Consider the following 18,450-nt stretch of genomic DNA (forward strand, 5'->3'; position numbering starts at 1 on the left):
TAGCTGTGAACCAGCCAGGAAGCTGATCCCAGGTGAAAACAGCTTAGCAAGATTACAAATTCAACAGAGATTTTAAAATTAGAGCTTCATTTCCCAGCTTGGTTGCCCATACCGCCACAGAAGCAGATGGGAAATGAAGAGGGTTGATTTGGGGGTGGAGGGGAAGCAGTCAAAACTTGCACTGGAACATCTGTCTAAACTGCAGTTCTCAGGGAATCAAGAAAGGATAGAAAAAAAAATTTATTTTTTTTTTTTCTTGAGTCCTGAAGAGACTAGCAGGATCTACGAACACCTTATTCATTGGACAGAGCTTTGTTAAATAAATCATTAATTTGCCTGGAACCAGGAGCTTAGGGCTGCATTCTGGGAAGCTCCTCTCCCACCAACTGGCTCAGCATCCCAGGGCACCTGGGCCTTCCCACATGAGTCAAGGCAGACACATCTCCCAGCATCTGCCTTTTCACCACCTTCACAGACTTTTATGTTTGCAGTCCTTGAAAGAAAAAGGAAGAGTAAAGGCATAATTGCTCAGGTCTGCAGGTTACTCCCTGTTCTTGAGGAGAAATAGTCATGGAGGTACCAAAGCCCAGGCTGGGAGCGCCACTCATAACATACAGGACTGCACAGGAACCAAAAGGAGGAATCATTCATATGACACCAGGCTTGCATTTACTTTTGTGATATTTAAGGTACATGTCTTACACCAACTGAAGTGAGAGCTCCTCCTGGGCACAAGCTCTGTGAAGATCAGGGGCCATTTCAATTCCTCTCCATGCACTTCCTGATGGATCAGCTTTGCTGTGCCAGGTACCAGCTTATCACGCAGGTTCACATTTGAATTGGAAATGCACTGCAAGCCAAGGAGAGTAATTTCCTGGGGTGGGATTCACCTCCTCCATCTTAAGGTATCTGCAATGTAAATGTCTCTATCTGAGTTTGGCACCTTAGGCTCCCTTTACAGTCAGCGAAGAGAAATAATCTTTTTAGGATGCAATTCATCTGACATATTTTAAAGGTCTACATGAGAAGGAAAGGAATCATGTCTCCAAAGTGCCTGCCTCTTTCCATTAGACAGAGGGTCAGTTTAAATGATTAGCTTGCATACAGAGATCACAGTTGGACCAGATAAACAAAACCTACCTCATCTTTCTGCTTTTAAAAAACAAAACTAAACCAAGAAAATAAATTCACAAAAACCAATGAAAAATCCCAAACAAACAAAAACAAACCCACACAAAAGCCACCCCCAAAAAAAAACCCAAAATCAAAACAAAAGACCACAAAAGCCAGACACACTAATCCCATGGCAAAAGTGGGATGCAGAATAAAACAAAATTATAAAAATACCAATTAGCTATTCAAACAAGAGGGAACAATGCCCGCTCACTGTCCACCACACTTCAGCACTGCACTAAAAGCTCGCTAATGAGCCAGTTAACCACACCAGACTTATTCACTGCCTACAGCAGTGACCAGCTGACCAACCACCAAACCTGTACCAGTGGATGCTCCCCTGCTGCAGTTCAGCCCAAATCAGTGTCTGGACAGATACCATGAGAGCAAGGCAGGCTGCTCACTGGGATGTTTTCTAGATACTTGACCAGCTCAAATAATTTTATTCAATAAGAGAAAAAGGCAAAGTTGCAAGAGTGCCATACTTATCCAAAAGCAGACAGCAAGAAATTTAGGGCCAAGGTTAGTTGTAAGGAAAAGCTAAGCACTGGTCATTATAAAAATACACACAGGCAGGATCCAAGCACCAACCACTATTTCTGCATAAAGTAGTAATAAAATAAAAAAAAAAAAGAAAAATAAGAAAAAAGTTTTGTATCTTTATTCCTTTTATATCCTAAGTATAACAGGTATTATTTCTGGAACAGCAGCAACTTCTAAGGTATCTCCAAAATTCACAGGCTTTGGTACATTGTGATTTTGGTGAAGTTGCTGTATATATGCAACTTCCCACTGGAGTGTTCAAATACCATATTTGATCAGTGACACACAGCTGTCCAAAGAGAAAAGACAAGAAACTACAGAGGTCAGCATAGGGACTGAAGGAAGTTCAGCAGATGAATCCCAGGGCACGAGGTGATTACACTCTGTCACACCTGTACCACTGAACTCAGTATTTCTGCAGTCTGGTCCTGCAGGCAACAGTCCTACCAATCATAATGTTATAATATGCATACAGTACATAACAGGTGCGTAACAACCTCTAAGTTGTCAGGTATCAGTCAAATAAAGTGACGAGACATTGTACTTTTAAAAGGAACTTTAATTTCCCCCATATTTTAGCAATATTGTGAGTCACCACTAGATTACTTTTCAAATGTGTCTCCCCATTGAATGAAGCAGATATTTACAAGCCTCTTCAAGCTGATTCACCCTTTACTTTTCCAGGCAACCTCTTACATGACTAATGTGCAGGAAAATTCAAGTCCACAACATTCAGCTCTCAATTAGAGGCTATTTTTAATTAGCTACAAACACTATATCCAGCCTGTATGAGCAGCAACTGGCCTGAATCAACATAGAGTTTTTGAAGAAAACAAACAAAGCAAGCCCACACAAGAAAATCTCATCTGGCCTTCATCCAAGCATGCAAACTAAGGGACATTTCCATATCACTCTGAAGATTTCAGTGTATTGGCCAAAGCCAAATTACTATGGGAAAGACAGCTTCTTTTCAGTTCAAAAACTGAAACTGTTTCTTTGTCATACCCATACCTGACAAGGACAGAATAGAAACAAGAACAACAAAATCATACCAATAGGAAAAACCAGGAAATACGTTTTTTATTGGTCTGATATCCTAAAATGTAAAAATGAACTCTGATCAGCAAGGTGGTGGGAGAAATTAAAAAGGAAGGAGTAAAAAGAAAGGCCCCATCCATCCCTTCATAATCTCTTCACTGCACCCAGAAAACAGAGGCAACCACAACGCTGTCTGCTCATCCTCCTCCATCAGCACAAAAATGCCGATACCATTTTTGCCACGATGTGACACCAGCACCTAGAGCTGAACACCAAAGGACAAACATTGCAAGGCTACATCAAGATTTCACAACATGATTTATTTGTGGCTCCCAGCAGGTCTTCCCAGATGATGAAGTGTCTTGCCAACAGCTGAAATCTCGATACTGAGACCACAGACCTGCATTAAACAAAGCATTGCGCCTGCTATTATTTTATCTATCCTGTTCATGCACAATGTCCTCTTGATTAATTTAAATAATTGCTCCATGTTATAATAGCACCAGCAGATACACATTGATCATCTTTACATACTCTGGATGCCTGACATAATGAGTATGGAAATGAAAGTGGAGAAACTAAAGAAAATGGAGTCGGCATCCAGCTAGGAAAATGCTGGAACAGCCAGGAATCAGCCCCTGCTTAGCTGGAAGGGAAGACACTTGTTAGGACACAAAAGGATCCTCCTTTCGTCCTCAATCAACAGAAAATTAGCAAGGAGGCTGGAAACTTAACATAATTACACACAGTGACCTTTGAACCTTATTACTGCATACACACAGGTTTAACTGTATGGCTGTCATTAGTCCCTTACTCCCAAACACAAATTAGCCATGTTAGGCAAAATTAGGCAAAAATTCAACAGGAGTAGAAAGCAAGAAATGTCACCAAGTGCAATAATTAGCATGCACTGCAGCTGGACCCCTTGTGCTGCTTCCAACATGGGCACTATCCCCTTCTCATAGGCTTTGTAACATCTGGCAAAGGGGGTTCCCTTGAGCTCTAAGGAGGAACTTTCCCTTCCTTGTGGCATTTGCCTAGCATTGTTTTTTGCCACTGAGAGTGCCAGCACATCTGGGACCTTCAGCCTCAAAGTCCACATAACTGTACGATGTCCTCAGATTCTGCACAGGTGACTTCCAGACAGGTAGAAGGGACTATAAAATACCTCCTGCTCCCATGCACCTTTGCCAAGGGCCACCATATCTCTCTGGATGGAAGCATCACTGGTGCTTTCACAATGTGCACCTACCCAACTAGCACACCCAGCACATGTGGCAAGCAACTTTTACTTTCATTTTAAAAAACAGCTTAGCTTTAGGAACAACAAAATGCTAGTAAAGAATGCCACCTCCCTTTTTTAAACAGCCACACAAGAAATTTATCAGGGGTGGATTTTTTTGACTCATTTTCAAGTCCCACTGAAAGTTCAAAATTAGGGGAAATGCTATAGCTCTGCAGCACTTACATTAAAAACAGAACAAAAATTTTAGGCATTACAACAAGATGTCATTCCCAAGTCAGAAACAAATTATCTGACTCAGCAAGGAAGTCTATCAGGAACAAATACATATGGACTTACTTGGAGTTACTTGAACCAAGTCAGTTCCATGGAAAAGCAGATGTCAGGTAAGACTTCAGTCCAGTGAATTTTCCACCTTCCTTTTCCTGTCTGACTTCTAGCATTAGGAGAACATAATGGGACCATTACTTTTCCAGCAGGCTCTGCTTTCATACATAGATTTCATCTCCATAGAGGAACATTTTTGAATGTTTGGGTTTTTTTTAAGGCTGGATTGTAACCTAGCTTCCATGTAGGGACCCAGATGAAACAAGGCCTGTCTGAGCACCTGACTGAATTCCAACCAGAGCCAACAGAACCTGTCATCCCTTTGTGCAACCAGTAAAATAGTTATAAACCCAGCTCTCCTTGCCCTTACCTTTCCTCTTTGTCCACCACCATCCCAGGACGATGATTTCATGGCAGGCAATTTCACCACCCTCAGCACCAAGCCAGCCCTGGGGACACCATCTAGGATGCTCAAAAAGGATCATGTTTGCTGCCCTTTGACCCATGGCTCTGGGCTTGCAGTCTCTGCTAAAAAGACAACTCATATCCAGCTGATCAGATGTATGAAAGAGCCCCTTAAAATATGATGGTCAGCTACATCCTTACGTGCCATAGTCCTCCTCAGTGTACCATATACACAATTCACCTGGCAAGGAGAAATTTTCCCTGAAGCTCAGGAAAACATCATGGCTAAATATGTGGGGCTAAGGCACACATGACTTTCTGTACTTCACACACAGCCTCACAAATCTGCATTTGGCATCCAGTGGGATTAGCACAATTATAAATTAGTAGAAAGTCCTGAGAGCTATCAGGACAGGAAAAACAATGCCCTTAAATAAAGACCAGGGAAGGTGAGCAGCTGGACCATCAAACACTGGATGCCTCCTGTGAGTTGGCACCTCAAGATATCATTAAGGCATGGAGCTCACATCTTCTCTCAACTCCTGTAAGAAAAGGTTTTGGATTTACCTCTAGAAGGAGGAATCACTTAAACACCATCTAATCTGATATAAAGACAGCTGCTGTACAATGCAGGGAAGCAGGGGGGCAGATGGGGATTGATCAAAACACAGTTTTGCAGCAGAGGAAATCTGGGGCTCCTTTCCTTTAAAACTGGAATTCCCCCTTCTTTTGCAGGGAAAGACTAAGTCACGCAGAAAACTCACACATCTAGCCTTCAAAGACCACCACAGCCCACTACTGAAAAAGAAAGTTTAAAATAATATACTTCCAGGTACTCATGTTCTCAGCTTCATATTGCGTAAAGCAAGTCCTGTAGTTTTGTGTCAGCACTTGAAAAACCTGTGCAGTTCACATATTCAATGAAGTTTTGTCCCTGTGACTTGTACAGAAAACCATAATGCTGGAAAAACAGATACATACCACTGTATGTCCAATAATGTTTCAAAACTGAAAGCGCCTGTGGAATGTTTTTTCCCTGGTAAAGGGCTCCACAGTAGCTGTGCCAAATAAAACAGCACTGTTTTGGTTTAACCTGTCATGGTTTTGGTTAAACTGTCATGGTTTAACCCCAGCTGGCAACCAAGTCCCACACAGCTGCTTGCTCACTCCCCACAACAGAACAGGGGAGAGAATCACACTAAAAATGAGAACACTCATGGGCTGAGGTCAGGGCAGTTTAATAGGTAAAGCAAAAGCTGTGCAGGGAAGCAAAGCAAAACAAGGAATTTATTCACCACTTCCCATGGGCAGACAGGTGTTCAGCCATATCCCAGGTAAGCAGGGCTCCATCACATACAGTAGTTACTTGGGAAGACAAAAAGCCACCACCCCAAATGTCTTCCACTTCCTTCACCTTCCCCCAGCTCTAAATGCTGAGCATGATGCCATCTGGGATGAAATATCCCTTGGGTCAGCTGGGATCAGCTGTCCTGGCTGTGCTCCCCTCCCAGCTCCTTGTGCACCCACAGCCTCCTCACTGGTGGGATGGGGTGAGAGGGAGAAGAGGCCTTGATGCTCTGCAAGAGCTGCTCAGCAGTGACCAAAATTCCCCTGAATTAGTGACATGGTTTCCAGCACAAATCCCAAACACAGCCCCTTAACAACTACTGTGAAAAAATTAACTCAGCCAAAACCAGCGCACTGATGATAAAAGCAAGTAAGACAAGAATATTTACCCACATTCCACATTTTCTCCTTGTTGGGCACAATACAAGAGGTTGAACATCCTCTGGTGAAGCCTCTGTTCATCTCACTAATAAGGAACTATCATAAAACATAGGATTGCTTAAAGGCATCAGCACTGATAACAGGAGTCAACTATCATCAACTACATTAGCACTGACCACAGGAGTAAAATCCCTGTTTGGGGACTTGTGCTTGTGGGTTTTGATTGTTTTTTCCCTCTACAAAATTTAAGCATCTAAAAGCTCTAGCTAAAGGATAAGATTATTGATACAGAGCTAGATATATATGTGCATCACTTGATATGCCAAACCATATGCCAACAGGGAAGCCCTGAAGCGTGTAAATCTTGATCTGAAAATAATTCTCGGCTGAATCTGCAACATATGATAATTTCCCTACATCCTATTCTCACACCTGTGCTCTTGTGTTATCTTCTCCCCCCAATCACATTGCAAAACCCTACACCAAAAAAATAAGAAGCCCAACCCCCAGAACACATTGCACAGCTGTCTCACTGTCACATCTATTATTCAAGAAAGGTCTCATTGAATAAATGTCTGTTCAGAGGCTCTAAACAAATTTCATTTCTGAACACCACTGTCTGCAGCCCAGCAGGCCATTTCACCAAGATAAGATCACACATTTAATCAAACGCTTCAAAAAAGAAATACACACCGAGTTTGCTTAATAACGTCAAATAATAAAAGTGCAGCACTGGCAGCATACTAATTTTTAGTGCTCTTTCTTCTTTGAGGGTTGTCTCAATAGTCAAGGTCAACCGTACATGGGATTTCTTCTAATTAGGGCTTCTGGTAATGGCTAGACCTGCTTACTCTCACCACTTAGCCACAGTTTTCCCTAAAATGAAGACATCTCTCTTTCATTTTAAATTAAATCACTGCAGCATCCCACCCAAGTGCAATAGACAAAACTGCATAACTCTGCTAATTCAATAAAGGACATAAATGAAAGAAACAAAAACCACATCTTTGTGGTCAACAAGCAGTCATCCACACAAACGTCTATGGTATAAAAGGGAAAGTGATTTACAGAAAAAAAAACAACAAAATGTGATTATCTGCTTGATATTTAACTATAGCTCCTACTGCTGCACAGCACAGACCTATTTTGAGATAGAAATTGGGAGTGGACTTGGCAACCCTAGACCAAAATACACTTTTCCTTTACTACTATTTATTGTAGTAGTAAGAGGGACCAGCTCAAAAAATCCAGCATTATGTTATTACTACTGCAAAATACATCTCTGTGACTACAGATCAGACTTGAATGGTATTCTTCACTAACTTGTCTATTACTCTGTTTATTAATAATTACTTATTTATGCATTTAAGTAATCAACTTTACCACAATGATGACTGCTGAAATAGGCTTTGCCCCCAAATTGCATGAGCTGGGGATAACCGTGGACTCTTGCTGTGCTCAAGCCTGCAAGCTTGAAAAGGGTCAAACAAAAGCTGGCATCCTCACCCTTGCAGCCTGGCTCATAGGTTATGCTGGGCTGCCCTTTGCTTGCTTGGGATGAGGGAGCAACCAAGCATAAAGGCATTGGAGAAGACAACCTCCCATCTGCTGCTGCCAAATCTTAAGACAAACAGTGAGGCAGCTCTGAGATATATTCCACACCATACCCCATTTTCCCTGTCAAAAACATCCCTGCAGACACTGTGGAGGTCCAGATTCTCCCCTTGAACAGGAAAACTGCAGCTTAGTTTATGCTGGCATAAACAACTGCTTGAGTCTATTGGCAAACATCTTCCTACATGTTTCAAACACGTTGAATTTCACCCAAGGTCTCAGCGTCACTGCAATCTCAGGGCTGCTCAGTTGGGAATATTGACACATGCTCAGTGATGTGTGCCTGTATTTCTCACCGAAACAAGGATACTTACATAGGTATCATTTTCTTGTTGCAGTGGATATTGTCTACCTTGACTTCAGCAAGGCTTTAGACACCATCTCTCTCATCATCCTCACAGACAACCTCAGCAAATGTGGAAAGGAGGAGGGGACAGTGAGGTGGATTGAGAACTGGCTGCAGCGCAGGTCTCAGAGGGTCATAATCACTACACAGGGTTCATTTGGAGGCCTGTCACTGGGCTGTCCCCCACGGTTCAATAGCAGGCCAGGTTAATCAGTGACAAAGGCACAGAGGCCTCCTCAGCAAGTTCACTGATGACACAAGGCTGGGAGGAGCAGCCAGTTCCCCAGAGAGATGCACAGCCCTTCAGCAAAAATCATCTGAAATTCAGCAAAGGCAAATGCTGGGTCCTGCACCTGCGGAAGAACAACCCCAGGCACCAGCATAGATGGGGGACTGACCTGCTGCAGAGCAACTCTGTGGAGAAGGACCTGGAGATCCTGGTGGACAACAAGCCATCCATGAGCCTGCTGTGTCCAAGGAAGGCTGCTGGTGTTGCAGGGTGCCCTAGGAAGAGCACTGACCGGTCAAGAGAGGTGATCCTGCCCCTCTACTCAGCCTTTGTAAGGCCTCACCTGGAACGCTGTGTCCAGTTCTGGGCTCCTCAGGACTAGAGGCATGGAGCTCCTGGATTGAGTCCAGTGGAGACCAAGAAAGATGATGAGGGGCCTAGAGCATTAAGGGACTGGAGCAATCATGGAAGAAATTCTTTACTGAATGGTGGTGAGATACAGGTTGCCCAGAGAGCCTGTGGATGCCCAGGCAAGGAGTGTTCAAAGCCAGACTGGATGAGGCATTGACCAGCTGGGTGCAGTTGGGAGCCATCCCTGCCTACGGCAGGGGTTTGGAACAATCTTTAACGGCCCTTCAAACCCAAACCATTCTATGATTCCATGATTCTGTTTCTCCTACTGAGATATAAGTAACAGGCTAAGATTGCTGGGCTTGTTCAGTCTTAAAGAGATGACTGAGAAGGGATCTCATCAGTGTCTGTGGGTATCTGAAGGGAGGTGTCAAGAGGATGGAGCCAGGCTGTTCTCAGCAGTGACAAGCAGAAGGACAAGGGGCAATGGGCAGAAACTGAGGCACAGGAAGTTCCACCTGAACATGAGGAAGAACTATTTTTACTGTGTGGGTGACCAAGCACTGGAACAGACTGCCCAAAAAGGATTGTGAGTCTCCCTGACTGGAGCACTTCAAGGACAGTCTGAATGCACACCTGTGCAATGTGCTCTATCTAGGATGATCCCGTATCAGTAGGGAAGCTGGATCAGATGACCCAGTGTGGTCACTTCCAACCTCATCCATCCTGTGATTCCGTGATTTCAGCGTCCCTTTCGAATATCAGTGATGCTGTACAGAACAAGGCTCCCCACTCCTGCAACTGAAAGGCCTTGCAGCACAGACTTTAGAAAGACTCATTGCAAATTGGTGACCTACTTAAGGAGATCTATAAAGTGCATTGCAATTGTAATTGTGGATCCCTTGTCAGAAGGTCACAAGTTATCCTTCTATGCAGTGTAATTGCTATATTTCAAATACCTATCGGGAAGAATTTTACTCAAGGAGGTATATGTCATTTTGGAGCTACACCAAATAAAGCAGTGATTGTAACATTACTGTCCTCTAAAAAAAAAAAACAAAAAAAACCCCAAAAAACACAGACATTCCACACACCTGCATCCATTAAAGATAATCCAAAATGACATTTTCTTGAAGAAGTCTGTGCTGTGGGAATTGCAAGTGCAGTAGTCACATCATAATTTCCCTCGGAAGGAAGTGGGATATATACATAAAATTTTCAAACTATTACAGCCTGTGATTGCAATATCCAAAATCCAAAGGAATGACATTTTAGATTACACACACAGTTTCAACAAGCCTTAGCTGAGACACAATGTTGAATATAGAAATCTGAGTTGTGGAAACAAGAACGGCTATTCTCTGGATACTCCAGCTAAGCCATCTCCTACAGGATTACAGGCCAGTACTGTGTACCTCCAGACAGATGTCACATAAAAAAATCATTCAAATGTATAAATGTCAAATTACAAATGTAATTCATAATTTTTTTGTAAATGCAGGGAAAAAAAGGAGTGAGACAAAAAAAAACCCAAACAAACCCAAACCAAAAATGCAAAAGAACGCAGCAACAGAAGTGGTAAGTAAGGATTCACATTACACAGCACATATGGGTAAAAAAACCACAACATACATCTTGCTGAAACAAAAACATCCAAACAACAAAAACCTGTGCCCTTTGAAGTGAGTGGTGGGGATCTGCACCATTTCGAAATCACAATGTTTCAGTCAGTAACACATGCATGCAAAGGCAAAGCAAAAGAAAGGGAGTTAACATGATCCCTGAAATTCTCAACTGTCTCCATAAGTGAAATGTATTCAAAAAGACAGTTACAAAGGGTGCTGTATTTTTTTCTTTCCTCCAGCAGTCTTTGTAACAGAAAAAAATAAAAATAAAATAAAATAAAAATAAATAAAATAAAATAAAATAAAATTGGGAGGAGAGAGGGGAGGGAAAAAAAAAGATAAAAAAATCCAGAGAGCTATTGAAAATCTCCTTACAGGGTCAGCTGTCACTGGAATGCATTTGAGTATTCAAGGTAGCCACCCATGCAGAACATCAAAAACTGGGCTTGGGTCCCTCCCCTATTCTCATGGGCTTAAGCCAAGGCTTGGTTTGGGACACTGAAGAGCAAGGCAGGGCAGTGCCTCTGCAGGGCTTGTAAACAGGGACCCATTGATCAAACAGAACAGGGACGCTGCTTCTGCTTAGGGATTCCCTTGTCTCCTGGTGCCCTCCAACACAACACACAGGCTTTACCACTAAAGAAACAGTTAATAGCTCAGCAGCTCCCAGTGTTGGGCTCTTTGAGCTAAACTCCCCATCTAACCTAGGCCTGCCCAAAGTCAGGCAGCATACTTGTAACTAGCTTACTCCTTTCTTGAAGGAAAATGTTGACATCCCCAAGTACGCTGCAAACAGCACTTCTGCAACACCGTGAAGCTTCTCTTTCTCACTGTGAGGGCAATGAAAAAAAAAATCTCATTAAGGCAGGCTTGGGATCAGCAACTTCAGAATGGAAAAAGCCTGCTACAACAAATAAGCAAGGACCAGCACTGACTCTGATAAAACATGTGGTTGCTCAACACATCTGAAAATGTGGCTGTTCTATTTTGGTGCTGGACTATTAACCAAGCAACTCAGGTAAAATTTTAAAACTGCAGGCCCATGCACAAGTTATTGTCCATTACTGCACCTACCAAAAAACAACCAGAAAATAAATAGGGAGAGTCTTTCCTGCCAAACAACCAAACAACTCTATGCATCGGCACCATCACTTCACAAACAAAACCTATATATGCACACACACAGAATACACATGTGGGTACGGTATGTTTTGGGTATAGGTGCAATTCTAAACCTAAAGCCAAAATTCTTTTTCACTTCCCTGAGTTTTGACAAAAAAAAAAAAATCAGAACTCTGTCTGTTCTCCAAATCATGGTATTTATATGTCTATATATGTGCCTGCACATAATAAACAGATGCTCTAAGACTGCATTAGTCAGAATGTTCCTATTCCCTGAACTTTTAAACAGTGTTCATTGATGCAGTGCCCTCACCTCTGTAAGTAGATTCTTGGTTCTTGAGAAGTGGGTAAGGGACTTACCTCATATCTATTGTACACAGTGACTCTTACAAACTAATTACTTGTCACTGATGTAACACCACCAAGAGTCTTATCCAAAGGGGCCAGATTTAGACTAGACCTCCTTTCAGAACAGTGCTGTGCAACGCTGGCACCTTTGAGCACGACTTTGCAGTAGGGCAATTCATGGCTAAATTTTAAGCACCACTTCTACAAAAGCACCAAGAGTCCTATTTCACTTCATTTTGACTTTGCATTGCTGTAAGTAAACACTCATGTTAGTCCTTTGTATTTATGACACTTTGCTCTAAGTTTTAGAAACGCATAGCTCCATTCCAAAGTTCAAAATCAATGACCTTACCTGATATAAATCAATGCAACTGCAATCAAATCAGTAGAGCTCTTACAATTAATAGTAGCAAAGCTATAATCCAAACTACTCAAAACACTGTGCATAATATTTCAAAGCTGTTCCCTGACAGGTACCCACCGTAATGAATCGGAGTTGTGCTACAGGCCTCTGAAGCATCAGGTTTGTAGCCACTGAAATAATTCCTGTGTATTTACTCACATGTTGACTAACATGCTTTAAAAAAATAATTTTCAAAAATCCTGGCAGTGTGAGCACCAATGGAACCTGTAAAGGTTTATTACTCTAAGGCATTTAAACAAAATCTACAACTTCATATTGCCTAACTGGGACAGCTGCCAAGCTCCTCTTTGCTTTCTTCAGAATGGTGTCTATTTCATGACCCTTGAAACTGAAAGCTGTCAAGCCTCAAATAAAAGTGTCTTGATTTTAATTCTGGACTGTTTTCACAAACACATTTTAGAAGTGTACACAGATTTCTACTCTTCCTCTGTGTTCACTGCTTTGTTCGGCCTGAAATGCCACCTCTGGCAAAGATGTTACAAAACAATTACTAGAAACTTGATGCTAAAGCAGGAAATACCTTTTTTTAAAACATACCACATCTGAGATTCTGGAGCTTCTTTTCAGAAGATACCACATGTGAGATTCTTGAGCATCTTCCCCTCACAGGGAAGCCAACAGAAGTGCCCCACTGACTACAGAGGGAGCTCCCATCACAGATGCAGCAGTACCTCCCTCGGATGGGAGTGGGCCTGAAGAAGTAGAGATGAATAGTTCAAAAAAGGGGAGGGGAAAAAAAAACACTCAGCCAGAGGAAAACAGAGGTTTCAGGCAGGCTGAAAAAACCCCGCACTGACCACCACTTAGTAAGTAAAACTGTGGTCCAGAACACTATTAAAATGAAGATTTCATTGCCTGAAAAGGCTACCTTGCTACAGTTACAGATGCTTAGTGCAATGACTGGTAACAACATCTGCCTTACAGGCAAAATCAGAAGGCTGTCTGAAAAGACTGCTGAAGTGAAAGCTGTAGCGTCAAGGTGTCCTTAGAGAAGTTGTCTTAAAAATGAACACTTAGCTTGCAGCCAGGAATTTCAGACTGCACTGTAGAGATTATCTAGTGAGGAACGTAAAGCAAGCATTACACTGCAAACCTGGAGGCCAAAACCAGGCAATGAGATAACGTCCTAGATAGAATCACATCACAGATTTGAGTAGGAGGTGGTTTCCTTGCCATTAAAGTAGGCAAGAATTAAAAAGTAGATGCTTAAAAGCAAAGTTCTTCTACTTCATCAGCCTGCTCTGGGAGCTTCCACTGCCAGCAGGCACTAGGATGAGAGCAGGGAGCGCTGGTGCATCTCAACACCTACAGAAACAGGACATATTCAGATGCATCCCAGGCAGGGATTAAGGAGCCCAACATTAAGTGCTGGTGGGGATCATGACAAAAATTTAGCAAGGCAGGCATGTCCCCAGGGGATGAGGCAGTCAGAGGCCAGCATGTCACACTGCCTTACTGGGACAGGAAGCACAGCCTAAAGACATAGCAGAGACTGAAGTGCAGATGTACACTCAGAATTTGGCATCATGGTGCATTTTTCATATTCCCATCCCAGCAGGACAGCACCTATTTATTGAATGAAAGAAGGATCAGCAGGGAAGAAATGGGTATCCATAAACATCTCCCCAGAATGTCGATGCTCACCAGTACATCCTACCCCAGTAAGTACCCCATCACAAGGGGCAGACAAAACCTTCTTTATTTTTCAGGGCTGTCCTGATATTCCAGTATTGTCCTCAGCAGCCCTTCAATATTGTGATATCTATCTCTCAGATGATCACCACTCCAAAAAAAATTAATTTTTGAGTTGTTCTTACAAACCTCTTGTGATGTGCCAGAAATCTCCAGGGAACAAAAATTTTTATCAAAATCACTCCAACTGCAGCATTTGGCTGTTTCCACAACCACCAAGTAACATAATTACAACAGAAAAAAAAAAGGAACTTATTTAAAGCATAGAAATCCTTGTGCCTGACCTCCATGCTTTAGCTTTTCCTTGATCCATTCTTGCTCCCTGAATTCCATCCCTTTCATCAATCTTTAACCCATCCTTTATACAGTGTCACACATTAAATTGCTTCCAAGTCAATCTACACCAGTCCCAACACTATTAGTATTAAAATTATTAATAAATCACCCATTCCTAGGACTTCTCCATTTACAAAGGCTTCCCTCCCCCGTGTGCATGAATAAATGTGTTGATGATGCATCCACTCATGCTCTGAATGTGAAAACCCTGATGGCAGCATCAGGCCCTCCAGCTGAGCGCTGCCAAAAAGCTAAAGGTCATGTATATTCCTGTTCAGTCCTGGCTGATAATTCGCTCTACCTGCCTCTAGATATTTATTTATTTATTTATTTATTTTTCTAACAGCCCTGCAATGCTGGGCTGAGATGCCCAGCTCATCAGTCAGCTGCCTGGATGTGCACGCCTGTATTTTCACCTACAAACCTGCTTGCTTCCCTCCCAGCCAGCAAAGACCACCGGCTTCATATTTGCACCAGCAGGCACAGGGCAATTTGCTTTCTGTTTCAGGAGGAAAAAAGCCTTTTCTGCAATTAATGCTTGGATAGGCAAGCTGAGCACCTCTGCCACATCATCCCCTACTGGGAGGAAGGACGCGATCCCCATGGCATCTCAACCTGTGGGATGCACAGCCAAGCAAACAAAGGAGGGGGGTGGAGGGATGGACCCAGCAGGGCTCAGGGACAAATTCAAATATCCTAGGCTGAGACATAAACTACTTCGTCTCTGGAGGGCACCAAGAAACTGACACACCAGCTCCCGCTTTTGTCACAAAAAAACACCACCGTGAGGACTCAGTAGCCTCAACTTAATAAATATCATTAAAATCTCACTGCCTCACAAAGCAGCACTCGATGTTTTCACTATCATCAATCTACACTGTCATTTATCTTGTCCTGGAATTCAATGAGAAACTAAACATACCTTCTCCTAACCACCCCAAGCAGAAAAAGGGAAAAATACATTAATTCAGTAATAGAAATTATATGGAACTCACAAGTCAAGACTAGCTTTATAAAAAGCTCAGTCCTTTTGGAAAGAAACACACCAAAGATATATATCCACTTTATTTTTTGCTAGCAGGTAACAAGACAACAGTCACTTTATAGTAAATTGAGGCTAAATAAGGAAAAAGTACCCTGAAAGTACTCTTAAAGAGCAGGAACAGGAGCAGCCTCAACCATAACAAGGGGGATTGACTCCTGTTCTCTCAGAGCAGTTTAATCTTTAGGAAAAAAATACAGCTTTACCATAGAGCCCTAACCTGAACTTTGTCACCCAACATTGGCATGGATCTAAATTGACGACTGCAGACTTTTTGACAGCAGACCATTTTAACCTGTAACACCTGGTTTACTCCCATGAAAAACTCCATGGAAGAATTTTTCCTAATGAATGCACAGTAGAAGCCTGTTCGTATTGCAAGCCCCTGGAAATGATGATAAATGAGCTCTACAAAGCACATGCTACTACTCAGTACCAAGCAGGCAGCATTGGCTGCGCTCTTAAGAGGAAGCATTCCACAATGAAAATGGAATTCATTTCTTTTAAACTCCATGGAAGATTTCTTTTTGGTTAGCTTCGAAAATTTTGATCCTACACTCTGGAATAATCAGTGCTATAATACAGAGAGAAACTGCAGCCGGCAGGCTACCTCTCTGCCTTATATCAAGAAACAGATGGCATTTCTGCCCTTTCCCTTGCATCTCAGGCTCCCTCTGAGCAGCTGGCTGCCTGGAACCAGAACTGTAAGAGTGGAAACAGCAGTAACTCCTAAGGAGTGATCTAAACAGGAAAGTAAATACAATAGACATGGGTTGCTTTGGCTAAAACGATAATGAACTCTACAGTTGACAAGCCGAAACAATGCATTGCTGTTGGCCAAAATACGAGTTGTTTTAACTACAGCAGAGAAGAATCTCATGCCTATCAGTAAAGGGAGAGAAGAAGAGGCTCCTTTCCTACCTCATGCAGAACTACACATCTGCCTGTCCATAGGGGAAAGGGTAAGGAAAAAAACTCAACTAAATGTATTGGAGATCAGCTTTACTTCCCTGGACAACTCTGGATGCAAGGCTGCTGATCAAACTCAGCCCTTGAAGGCAATCCCCCAAACACCCAGGGCACATGTCTGGGGTAGTGTAGCTACATCTTCATTAGCACTACCGGGCACCAGCTGGAGGTAGGCTCCTTAAACTGGGAAACAGGGTTGCTCTCTGGCTGATGGCAGCGAGGAGCCATCATACTTATAACTGTACTTGCAAGTTATGCGGTCAAAAGACGATCGCATGCAAGGGGAACACAAATAAATAATTAAGGGAGCAAATAAACAAAGGGTTAAAAAGAAAGAGGCATTAAAAATGCAATTTTCGTCGTTCAGCTGTGCACATCGGCCCTTGCTCAAAACAAACGCCGGTCCTATACAGATAAGAGCCAGCAAACGCAGGCTCACAGGCAGGAGGTGGGGAGCTCTGCACATCCCTACCTACACCGTGCGTTTCGCTCTCCGGCTGCACGGGAAGGCGAAGCTCCTCGCGTCTACCTGTAACGCGGGGCTGCTGGATTCAGACCTCTGCCCTACCCCCTCACATCCACGCACAGGCAGCCCCCAACACACACCCCCAATTCGGCAACATACCCCTGACTCATACCCCCTGATATCCACGAAAGCAATTGCTTCTCGAGGCACCCTTCAGCGATTAAACAGCAACGCAGACCCACGAAGGAATGGGCATGAAGACGGGGGAAGGGGGGGAGAAGGAGGGATATTGAGGGAACAGAATGAAACTCACGAATTCCTCAGTGTTAACACCAGCAAACCCCCCGGTCCAACGTGGTGCCTTTCATAAAAAAACAAAAACCAAGAGAGAGCAAGAACAAAACCTACCAGGTCCCCTCCATCTCCTGACTGCCTTTGCCACCCTAGCAGCCCATAGCCAAACCAGTCTGGAGCTTACAAGGTATTTCCAAACAAGATGCACACCCCCTGTGCCTCCACTGCCGCCCAGCATGCGGACCCGGAGGGATGCTCCCCGGTTACCTGGAGGATCCAGCCCCACAGAAGACAAGCTACCCTTATTACAGCATCATTCAGCCCAAGCGTGCGCCCAGGGCGGCCAGCACCCTTCAGCCCAACGCGAGCGGGCAAGGGAGCAACTGAGGGGCCGGCAAGGGCTGGTGAGCATCCATCGGCTGCTTACTTACCTTTAGTCACCTCCGGCTCCTGAGATGCGAGTCCCCATCAGATCCTCAACAACCTGCAGCAGGGAGCTGCTGCCACAATCCAGCCATTAAAACCAGGGGTGGGAGTAGGAAACAGACCTGGCCACAGTACCAAAGCCCCCAGCCAGGAGGAAAAGGGGGGCGGACAAGAAGCACGAAACGTCCCTCAAGCAAGGAAAAATTAAAAAAAAAAAAAAAAAAAAAAAAAAAGGAAAAAATAGAAAGAAGTAAAAGTCTTTCCTCTTCTGCCGTGTTCTTCAGCTACACAAGCTTCCTCCCGGAGGACGAGGGTGTGTGGGGATGGGGGAGGCGATTGCTCCCTCCTCTTCCCCGCCGTCGCCGACCCCTCTGGACGAAAGCCCCGCTCGGATTTACCTCCTCCAGGTGGGCAACTTCAGAGCAAGGTGATGTCTCCGGAGCCGGCACCACCGGCCAGGCGATTCGGATGCGGCAGAGTCATTGCCTGTGCTGCTGGTGCTGCTGCCGCTGCCGCTGCTGCCGCCGCTGCTGCTGCTGCTGGGGAAGAACAGCCGCTGCCGAAGAGACCACCAAAAAAAAAAAAAAATAAAAAAGGAGAGAAATCTTCCACCATCCCCCTTTCTCTCTTTCCCCTCCAGCACCAGCCGCTCTTCGCATCCGCTCCCCTGCCCGCGGCCCCTCGCTCCGCCGGGGCTGGGGGACACAAA

General features: G+C 43.8%; 1 protein-coding gene across 5 annotated transcripts in view; it reads right to left on the reverse strand.

Annotated features, from left to right (window-relative positions):
• ADGRL3 (adhesion G protein-coupled receptor L3) overlaps nucleotides 1-18,193 on the reverse strand; it is a 486,649-nt gene extending 468,456 nt beyond the window's left edge. For 3 of the 5 annotated variants that reach the window (XM_088056042.1, XM_088056048.1, XM_088056044.1), the window contains exon 1: nucleotides 17,747-17,881. The gene's annotated coding sequence lies outside the window, so the exon portion shown is untranslated. Of the gene's footprint in view, nucleotides 1-17,746; nucleotides 17,882-18,139 lie in introns of those variants that run through there. The other 2 variants (XM_088056043.1, XM_088056046.1) reach the window with 2 other exon arrangements.
• Between the last annotated feature and the right edge of the window lie 257 nt (nucleotides 18,194-18,450).

The sequence above is a fragment of the Pseudopodoces humilis genome, chromosome 6 (assembly GCF_049639895.1).
Source record: "Pseudopodoces humilis isolate 2021_Gansu_Grassland_sample_001 chromosome 6, ASM4963989v1, whole genome shotgun sequence".
In the NCBI taxonomy this organism is placed as follows: domain Eukaryota; kingdom Metazoa; phylum Chordata; class Aves; order Passeriformes; family Paridae; genus Pseudopodoces; species Pseudopodoces humilis.